This window comes from Kryptolebias marmoratus, linkage group LG4 (genome assembly GCF_001649575.2).
Source record: "Kryptolebias marmoratus isolate JLee-2015 linkage group LG4, ASM164957v2, whole genome shotgun sequence".
NCBI classification, from domain to species: domain Eukaryota; kingdom Metazoa; phylum Chordata; class Actinopteri; order Cyprinodontiformes; family Rivulidae; genus Kryptolebias; species Kryptolebias marmoratus.
The window spans coordinates 26,574,288-26,585,416 of record NC_051433.1 but is presented as its reverse complement, the minus strand read 5'-3'; the positions used below and the strand labels follow the sequence as shown (position 1 = coordinate 26,585,416).

Here is an 11,129-nt window from a genome sequence, read left to right as displayed (position 1 = left end):
AAATAAATCCTTTGGTATTAAGTGGCTGTTTCTACACTTCCAGCTAACAATAGTCCAACCTGTCTCCTTCTCCTGTCTGTCCTGATTCTTTCTCTCCATTCTCTCAGCTGTTTTATTGTAAATACTGATCAGTAAACAGTTGTAACTTGTTATTTATTAGTAATTAGTAGCTTTAGTTAACCTGAACATTTCCAGGCCTCCTCTTGATGCCACTTTGAAAAGCTTTCTTTCATGCCTACATCTTTAGTTTTCTGCCTCTCCATCTTTAGCTCTCTGTCATCAGATGACAACACGACTAACACAAAAACAATTGCGCTCCCGCATGTGCTCGAGGGGGCGCGCGGGAGCGCCACATATAACTTTTTGCGCCAGCAGGTCTCCGCTATGCTGTGAGATTGACAGCTGTCAGTGCTTGGGGAAGTGGGCGTGGCTTACGGTACACTGCAGAATGACTGATTTCACACATTTAGCCACCAAAGTCACTAGATTTGTCACTAGTCGCTTTAAAAAAATGCTAGAGAGATCTGGGAACTCGCTAAATATAGCGTTAAAGTGACAAAGATTACGTGTGAGCGTGTGCACTTCACGAAATGCGTGTGTCTCACGGTCAATGTGTGAGACTTGAGAGCCCTGTGCTGCATGTGGCTGCTGCTGAGGCACAGCTACAGGCTGCCAGGCAAGGCCAGGGCCAAATGCGGGACTTTTGGCTATCCCACACAGGGTGATGCAGGACAAGGGACGGGGGCGGGGGGGGGGCTGAATGCGAGACTGTCCCGCTCAATGCAGGACGGTTGGCAAGTATGCCTGACAGTAAGGTGCAGAAAGTGATCAGAGAAGGAAAGCACACATTTGAGCCATTTCCACTGGCTCTATTTCAGAAGCCTCCCTCTACTTTATTCTACTCTGCTCGGCTCTGTAAAAAATGCATCGCGTTTCCACCGGCCAGTTTGGTCGGTAGTAGAGTGTTGTGTGTGTGTGTGAGGGGGGGAGTTTCGGTTGCACTGTCGAAACTTGGCGCCATTTGTGGAAACAACGGAAGCGCTATGGACAACGTTGGCCCTGTGTTGTTGCTGTTTTTTAAACTTATGGAGATTCTCCTGAGTGTTCACGAAGAGAGGTTCAGTGGAAGAAATGCTCTGGAAGCCGCAATTGTTGCGTGGAGTAGCACTGCTGATATCCACCGGAGATTTCAGGCTTTACAGCGCCTTCAGCTGGGGAACAGACGGCATAAACGTTGCAGGCAGGAGTGCAACTCCATACTTTACAGTACGGTAAAACGCTACATTATAGTCCTTAAAATAGAGATTAATCAGCTTAATTTAATAAGATGTACTCTTCTTGTAGTCTAACTCTGAGCAGAACCATAACTGTTTCTGTCAAGTTTTGAGTGTTTGGAAATTCTGCTGAGTTACGCCATTTTGTGATTGGTATCTGACTGTTCTTATCACCTTTGAGTAAAATAGTATGATATTCTGTAATTGCTATTCAATGCAAGATCATTTCTTTATGAAAAAAACACAGTTAGTGATATGAGGATCTTGTTCATCATTGTGAATGACATGAATGTGAATTTGTATTATATATAGTCTTAAAATAAGATCATAATTCTGATTTTATAAATGAGGGGAAGAATTTGTTTGCCGGGTTTGCTGGTAAACTTTTTTTATGTTATGTGCACTACTTTTTTTTAAACTATATTTTTATTTGCATAGCAACATTTTACAAAATAAAATTAGGTGGTTGGGGTGGTGGTGGTGGCGGGCTGGCACTTGTCATTGAGCACCTGGTGGTCAAGACCAAAGAAATCTACAGCCAGCCAAGGTCGGGTGCTATGCAAGCTGGGTGAAAGGTGAAGCTGAGACCCTAGGCATGCTTATTTATGGCTTCATGAACTGGCTGTAGGTATGTGGAATGTCCCCTCACTAGTGGGAAAGGAGCCAGAGCTCATGTATTAGGCTGATCGGTACTAATTAGATACAATTGGGATTGCCTCTACAGAAAGGTTAGGGTGTGAGACCCAGCTCCTGGAGAGGGACTGAATGCTCTCCTTTGTAGTTGCTCATGAAGAGAAGCATCAAGCACATGTGGAAATACTCACAAGAGAAGCACCTTTGTTTTGGAGTTCTCTCAGGAAAATGAGAGGGTTGCCTCTCTGCAGCCCCAAGTTTTACGGAAGGTTCAGATTGTTATTTGTGCTAATGCACCAAAGCAGTTTTATGCTATTGGAATTCTGAGCTAGGCATGGGCTGCCCATAACAAGCACCAAGCATAGAGTGGTCCATAAGTGCTCTTTGTTACCTGGTCAATGATCAATTTTGTAATTATATCAATAGACCTGTCGCCCTATGTCTTGGGCACATGGATGAAGCGAGAGGCAGAGCTGTCAAGAGATCAACACCTGGTGGTGAGTTGGATTCTGTTGACAAGAAGGCTGATGGACAGACTTGGTAAGCCCAAACAAATAAGGGTGAATTGGGAACATCTAGCAGAAACCTCTATTCAGGAGCTCTTCAAATCAAACCTTTGGGAGAGTTTTTGCACATTCTAGGGGCTGTTGATTTTAATTCAGTTAAATTCAAAAATACTTTATTAATCTCAAAGGGAAATTTACTGTGACTCATCCTCCTGGTTTAGTTAAAGAGTTGTTATAGATGCTGATGGCTGTGGGCAGGAAGGATCTCTTGTAGAGGTGTGTCTTACAGAGGATCTGAAGACACTCTGTTGTTGTATTCATTGTTGTACATTTGTTGTGTTAAATGTGGGAGTGAGTCTAAGCCCTGTCCCCACGGATCCTGCGGGCCAGCTGTATGTCTTTGGGCATAATGGTGATCCATTTGGCATGGATGACACATAGGTTAGTGTCCCCACCAAGTAATCCTCACTCGCCTCCTGCAGAGCCATGACGGCCGTGCTCTGGAAGCACAGGTCGGTCTTGAAGTCCTGGGCAATCTCATAGACCAGGTGCTGGAAGAGCAGTCTTCAGATAAGCATCTTAATGGACTTCTGGTAGTGGCGGATCACTCTGAGAGCCACGGTAACAGGCCTGTAGAGGTGAGGGTTCTTCACTCCGCCGGTGGCCAGGGAGCTCTTGCAGGCAGCTTTGGTGGTGAGCTGCTTCCTGGGAGCTTTACCGGTGGATTTATGAGCAGTCTGCTCGGTTCTGGCCATGCTGGGGTTTCTCGAGGTTCCTCTGTAGATAAAGTAAAGCTGCAGTCAGAGAGCCAAGTGGTCTGTTAAGTTTCAACTATTTATTTGAAGCTTAAGGAAAGTGTCATCTTACACTGTTGACAGCCTGTTAGTGAGTTAAGAGGGTGTGTAGGCAGGCTTTTTGTACTGAGGGTACAGCCCATCACCTCTAGTACACACACTGCCTTCAAAAATAAAACATGGCAGCACCCAAAAAAGCAAAAATTTTGGCTTCAATTCTGAACAAAAGAAGATGGAAATGCTTTGTCCTTTTTTTATGAATGTCGATGCTGATGAGAAGTTTGACACCAGTTCATCACATGAGCAAAACAGACTCTTTGTTGGGAGAAAGCCGGAACAACAAAAACAAAAGCAAGAAAGTGTAATAATCTTGCCTGTGTTTGCCATGCCTGTGATAATCATGTTAATTCTCGTCACCTGGGCCCGCTGTTGATCACCTCCCCTACACCTGGGCGGTGGCCTATATATTCTCCTTCTCTGCTCTACTCCAGTGCCAGATTATGAAAGCCCAACAGCAAGTAATTCTCCAGCGTTCTCGGACTGACTTCCTGTGCCTTGACCTTGCTCACGTCTCTCGGATTTTCCCTCACGCCTCGCCCCTGTCGGACACTTGCTGGTTTTCGGATTTCTGGACATCGACCCCTGCCTGTGACCTGGTTTTGGATTTCTCGCCTGCCCCCCTGGTACCGTTGCCTGTTTCTGTTTCTCCCGGCTTCGACCCCTGCCCGTCCGACCAAGTGTTAAGCTTTGCCCCCGCGGCCTACCTTTCGGAGACGCTAATCCTCGCTCCCGTTCCTGGTCATCTCACAGCCGCTATCCTTCAAGGATCAGGTTCCGGTCCCCGTCTCACCTCCATCCAGGTCAGTGTAACCTTCTCAGTCCGTGGTTACTTCCTGGTTTCCGTGTGGATAATAAGACTGTCTTGTCTCTTCTCAGTGCGGCGATCTGAGGTCCACCTGCTACGCATAGCATTCTCCTTGCTGTACAATAAAGACAAGTTATCTGTCAACTCCTGTGTCTGGGCTGAAATTCCGGGTCCGCTAACTGATTCTTGTCAGAAAGCAGAGGAAAATGAAGAACACGAAAGCTCCACGTACAAGGGGTCTGTAGAGACTATTCACTACACCACCCTGCAGGCAATCTCCTATGTGGTGGAAACTTCCTGTTCTACCGTGAGAAACTTTCTATCCAAAGAAAGGGAGACTCTTGTCCTGATGTATGTTTTCTCTCTTTTCACTGTCCCAACAGACTCTCATGTTGTAGTGCCACTCATCCTGCACCTTGAGGGCTGCATTTTTCTTGTATGACAAGAGCTTGTCTGAGCGTGTACACATTCATACCAACCTCTTGTTTAACTGGCCTTTCTGGGTATAGCTACAAATAGTGAGACAGTTCAGAATGTTTTACCATTTTTCAAACTAGGATTGATTTTATCTATGGTGTTTCACACACAAAGTCCAGGAAAAAAATATAAACTGTAAGTTAGTAACTTTGTGACAGATAGTTACTTATAGTAATGATTTTTAAATTTAAAGGCCAACCAATCCATGAAAGAATGCATATTGCATGCTGCCTTTCATTGCAGTTTTAGATTCTGCAGCTGCGGGTGATTTGATAACCAGCTAATGGGAGGACAGGAACCAGCAACCAGGAAGCAGACTCTCAGAACACCACATCCTCTACTTTGCTGTGCAGTCATTACCTTCATTACAAACCTTCATTGTACTGAACAGCTAATTCATCATCATCATCATCATTTTCAATCAATATCATTCATTATCGCTGAGTACCAATATATTTTATTCTAATATTATTATTATTATTATTAATAATAATAATATTGTTATTATTAAGTTCAATGAAATGATTACAGTATATTTTATTCAATTAATATATTACTGTATTTATTCTACTTATACGAAAGAAAATATGTGTTTGGGAGCATACATTTATAAGCATTTTTTGACCACATTCAAAAATAAGTTTTTCACATTTTGCCCCTTAAATTTTAGGGGTCTACTGTATATCATCTTTAGTCAAATGGATGTGTGAACACTTTAGAGTGGTAACAGACACCGTTCAGGCAGCACAAACTACCCAACAACTCTGGAAGCCTGCAGTTACTGAAACACTTTACATCTACCAGCTCAGTGGTAGAGCGTCCGCCCTGAAACTGGGAGGTTGTGGGTTCAATCCCTGGCTGGGTCATACCAAAGACTGTAAAAATGGGACCCATTGCCACCCTGCTTGACACAGAGCATTAAGGGTTGGAATTGAGGGGTTAGATCACCAAATGATTCCCGAGCGCGGCACCACTGCTGCTTACCGCTGCTGCTCACTGCTCTCTCAGGGGATGGGTCAAATGCAGAGAACAAACTTCATACACTCATTTTGTGACAATCAGTGGATCTTTCTTTCTTTCTACCAGGCTTTACCTCATGCCACAACTTCTCAGAGAAAGACCAATGAGGAAAAAACTAGACACCCTGCCTCCACCTCAGGACAATCAACCATGTTAGAGAAAAAAGTGGTTTAACAACAAGTCACAAACAAAACAAGTGGAGCCAAACTTACAAAAGTCACTGTTGGAGCTACAGTCAGAATGCAGAACCCTTTTCATTTGGGAAAAGAGAAGATCCAGCACAGCAATCCTTTGTCAGCACAGTAGCCCACTGGCCTGAGCTCATTCGTTCTCAGTGATGGGAAAAGACAGAGTGCAGCACAAGTTTTGCATGAGTGAAACATCAAGAACTGATAAAGAAGAGGAATCTCTCAGCCCAAAATATACACTAAAATGAAATGGAGTTAATATATTAACTTAGGTTCGGGAGCAGCACCACGCCCCAAACCACTCCTCTAATTTTCCAAGTGATCTATTTAGACCCCGCTCGCCTTTCATCCCTGCCTGTTACGTTTTGCCGATGTTACGTTCGTCAATTCACACTCAAAAAATTGGTTCATCTACTCACCATGGAAGACGGGCTGTCTCTCCAGTTCAACCCCTCCGACTCGGACGACCTCTTCAACTCTCCACCTGCTGCAAAAAACTCCCCTACTGCTGTTACGAGACAAGTCTCAAGCTCCAAACACTTGCCCTCCATGATCTTCGATCCTCAAACTCAGCCTCATTCTGCTCCAGCAGTTTTCCGTCCGACCACGGTTCATCCCCCTCCTTCAACTCCATCTCAACCCCACGACCACGGACTGCGTCATGGCCATGATCACCAAACTCTCCTGGATCTCAGCGCCATTCCCGAGCCTCTCAACCTTAGAACGTAAACCCGCCTACATCTCAGTGGTCCTCTTCAGACCTCCCAACATGCCAGCTTTTGAAGTCCTGGACAGTTGGTTGCCTCCAACGCTCCTTGAGAGACAAAGGAATTCCTTTCAGCCGTTCAGACAACAAATAAGGCTTTTCCATTTGCTTTAGTCCTCAGGTTCTCAACAAGCATCAGCACCACCATCACCCGAACAACCCGGGTTTCCAGCTTTCTCCTCAGCGTCCTCTTCCTCCCTCTTCATTTCCGGTGACGTCATTCTGCCGACGACAGCGAGACCTCACACAGCGTCAGCTCCCCCTCGTGGGAGCCAGGTCGTATTACCACCAACGGCCGCACCCTCCTTAGCAGACTTGTCTCAGCTCCTGTCTACCGCTATATCGTCTCTATCTTCGCTGACTTCTCAAATTCCCCAGGCTCATTCATCCCTCCACCACTCATCCCTTCCTCCACTCTTTCTTCTGCCTCTCAATCCATTCTAGCCCCTGTTTCTTTTCAAGCACCAGCGAGTTCAGCCCAGCCAATCGCTCCAAGAGTTCCCCCCATTTTTTCATCTAACCTCCCTCCCCCACCACCTCTCTTCTAAACCTCTTACCCCCCCCTGTCAAATTCTTTCCCTCACATTAATAACCCTTACAGTCTCGCAACTGCAGCTCCTCCCATCCAGCCCTCCTCATCCACTTAACGTCCCTCTTCCGTCTCTTCGAAATTACACCAGCAAATCCTGAACTGTAATTACGTAGATCTAGCACTCCTTCTCCAGCCATCCCTTGTTTGTTTCAGCCAGACTAGGGAACTACAAACTAACCAGGGAACCATGCAGTTAAGCAATCCTCTCGGTCCTCGTTCCAAAGACTTCACGCCCACCGAATTCGCCCTTGCGTTTTCTTTGTTCAGAGACACTATTTGCGCAGTATTTCCAGATCGCAGATCCGAACTGGACGACTATCTTTCTATAATTCTCGACATGGCTCTCCGATTTGGGGGCACCGGTTTTTACCAATACCACATTCTCTTCGCTAACCAAGCAGCAAGTCGCTTACAACAATTCAATCAGGGTACGTACTGTGGGTCCCTCGATTCCAAATTATACTGTCACGTTTTCGCCGCCCGCGCATCTCTTTCCTGTAATCTTTGCGGAGCTCCATCCCATCCAGCCACAGCCTATACATTCGTCACCCCCCTCCGTGTTCGTCCGTCATCCCGTATTTCTTCCATCTCCGATCGTCTATCCTCCGCCGCCCCTCCTCCTTGTATTATCCCAAGCTCTCGCCACACCCGTCCTTCGGTCAAATACCTAACTCACACGGGCATTGACAAAAGGGGCCGCCCCGTCCTGTACCAATGATCTCGGCTGCTCAATTTCCAGCTGCAGGATGCTGCACGCCTGTTCCTTCTGCGCCCACGCAAGAAACTCCTGCCCCCACAATCCTACCTCCTCTGCAGATTGACCAGGCCGCCATCTCTCCACTCCAGTGCAGGTAAAAGCCCTCACTGCTGCTCTTAAACCTCACCCCGATATGGAGTTTGTCAACTTTCTCATAAACGGTTTAACATGGTTTCCACCTGAGCGTAGACATTATTCGCGTAGACTCCACATATCAATATCACAATCTTAGGTCCGCTCTCTCAGACCCCGACACAATCGACTCTCTTTCAGCTAAAGAAGTTAAAGAAAGGTTCACGATAGGTCCTTTTTCTAAGTCCCCCTTTCCCGTTTTTCACGTCAGTCCCATCGGCATCGCTACACGGAAATATTCAGGCAAGAAAAGGTTAATTATAGATTCGTCAGCTCCTCATGGTTCTCATGTTCCTAGTAAAAACAGCATTATCCCATTTCCTGATTTCTCAATGCAATACGCAACCATCTATCATGCTATCAAACTCCTTCGTCTGGCAGGGCCAGGCGCCTGGCTTTCTAAAGCCGATATTACTAGCGCGTTCAAAGTTCTTCCCATCCACCCCGAATTCTGGCGCTTCTTGGGCGTATTTTGCAAAGGAGCCTTTTACGTCGCCATCTGCCTCACGTTCGGCTGTTGCAGCAGCCCAAAATTTTCGAATCCCTATCAGAATCCTTAAATTGGATCCTCATCAATAACTACAAACTCTCTTACGTGTTCCACCTTCTCGACGACTTCCTGATCGTGACCCCTACATCTTCTCCTCCTCGTCACAGGCTACGCGCTCTAACCTAAGTTTTCTCAGAGTTAGGTGTCCCACTTTCCGAAGAGAAAACTATCGGTCCCAGCACTTCGTTAGAGTTCTTAGGCATCACTTTCGATTCCTCAGCCTTCCAAGCGTCCTTACCGTCTGAGAAAATTAATGGAATCACTCTTTTACTGTCGAACTTCCTATTCACCTATAGATGTTCTAAACATCAATTGCTTTCGCTTCTCGGTCATCTGAACTAAGCCATTCGTACCATTCCGCAGGGTAAATCCTTCATTTCTCATCTTCTGTCAAAACCAGCCATCATCCCTTCTCTTTTCAGTTCTCTCGTCCTCGGTTATTCCTGCAAAATGGAAATATGTCTCTGGCATCATTTTCTTTCATCTTGTAACGGCATTTCTTTCTTTTATAACAACCTTCTCACTTACCGTGACAACATCCAACTTTACACAGATGCAGCTCCTTCTATCGGTTTCGGCAGTTATTACAGAGGCAAGTGGTTCGCAGACAGGTGGCCGCAAGAGCTCACGTCTCTCCAGAACATCTCAGTCTCACCATCTTCCGCACTTTTCAAATTTTACTCCATCATCATCACAGCGACCCTTTGGGGCCATGAATGGTCAAAAAAGTATATTCTCATCCACTCAGATAGCATGGGAGTCGCAGGAATCATCAATTAAGGCCGATCTCGTTCCTCAGAAATTATGCAATTCATGCGCAGCATCTTGTTTCTGGTTCTCTCTTCATCTCCAGCAAGTCCTACTGAGATCAGATATATCGCCCGATCACTATTCTGCTGATTCGTTTTGCATAGGAGCAGCCTCCTTCGCATCTAGTCAGGGTATCTCCGATCAAACAATCCAAATCCTAGGTCACTGGTCATCGCTAGCGTACCACTCATACATTCACAATAACCTCAGCGATTTATTCCAAGCTCACTCACTCCTCAGTTCAATTTAAAGTGAGACTCTTTTGGGGATCCTAAGCGGGCCCAGGAAATAAAGACGCTCAGCGTCCCAAAAGACAAGACCCTACCCAGAGTCTTCACTTTCCAAGCCCTCTCGCACTATCCTCAGCCGACCTCATCTACTCCATTCATCCCCCCATCCCTTCATCCCTCTATCCCTTCATCTCTTCATCCCTTCATCCCTACCCTCACCCCATCCCCCTTCCCTTCCCTCACCTCCCCCCTCCTTCCCCATCACTTCAATTAATAAATCTTTAAATCCACATCTACGTGGCGTGGTCTTTGCTAATGAACTGTTCTTCAAAGGGATCATATACCAACATGGACAAAAGACTATATGACAAAAAAAGCTGCTCTAAAAACAATGTTTATGAAAAAAAATATTGAAAGACTCAACAAATGACTTTCTATTTTGACCTAATGTCAACTGTAGGTTTGAAAGCTTTTAGTGTTTTATGAAAGAAAATATTTGCAAATAATTAATTAGCACTTTTGCCAATTGAAAGGTAAAAATACATTGCAGACACTTTAATTTGCAATACAGTAATGCTAATCTTTCTGAGAGAATGTTACTTTTTCTTAAAGTGAATGAGGTTGTTTGGGTAACAAAGGAGATGTTGTGTTCTTAGGTTTACACAGTGAATCTATTTATTTTCTGTTTTGTTTTATTGTTACTTCTTGCCACTAGATGGAACTGCTGTGAAAGCATGGGACAGAGACGACTGGTAGAATTTTAGCTATGGTTTGTAAATTTTAGTCTTCAGATATGGTTTTTCTAGTTTTCATTTTTACATATGGTGTTTGATATAGTTTACTTATAGCTACATTTTTGGTAATTGTAGCTTTTGTCTACGGTTTTATTGATTTTAGCTTTTTGCCACATTTGTACTAATTTTATCTTTTAGGTATTGTTCTGCTAATTTTAGCCTTTATATGCATCTGCTTGTTTTAGCTTTAACATTTCAGTTTCAGCATTTTCAACAAATTTCAGTGAAGACATTTATCTCTCGGCACTCACACTGCATTATCACAGAAAATGCTCATTTATTTTGTTGTTTGTTTTCTTGCTGACAAGTTGACATTTTAACAGTAGAGAAAACCTGGATGAGGTGACAGATAGTTGAATACATTTGCTGAGGGACAACAGCAGGTTTCAAGGCTACAGTTAATTCCTGTAAAGCGTTACTGCCAAACCACAAATTTAGAAGAGGCCACCCTCAAAACATTTTTCATTATCATTCCAGCCTCTGCTGATAAGCATAGAGCCAAGATAAACAAGAACATACTTCTTTTCCAGTGTCAGAGTTTCACTGTAAATATGAGAAGGTACTCGCTGCAGCAAACAGAAAGGGGTGGGGACGGACCACTGTCAGCCTCTTACCTTATATGGAAATGGGACCATTGCAATCTGAACTGAAGGGGGCGCTAGTGGCGCTATTTCCTGTACCAGCCGCGTTAGCTTAATAATAATAATAATAATAATAATAATAAAAATGTAACGTGGTATG

The 11,129-nt window shown here is 44.7% G+C and overlaps 1 pseudogene; it reads right to left on the bottom strand.

Annotated features, from left to right (window-relative positions):
- Window positions 1–207: 207 nt before the first annotated feature.
- LOC108229226 lies at window positions 208–4,434 on the bottom strand (annotated as a pseudogene).
- Between the last annotated feature and the right edge of the window lie 6,695 nt (window positions 4,435–11,129).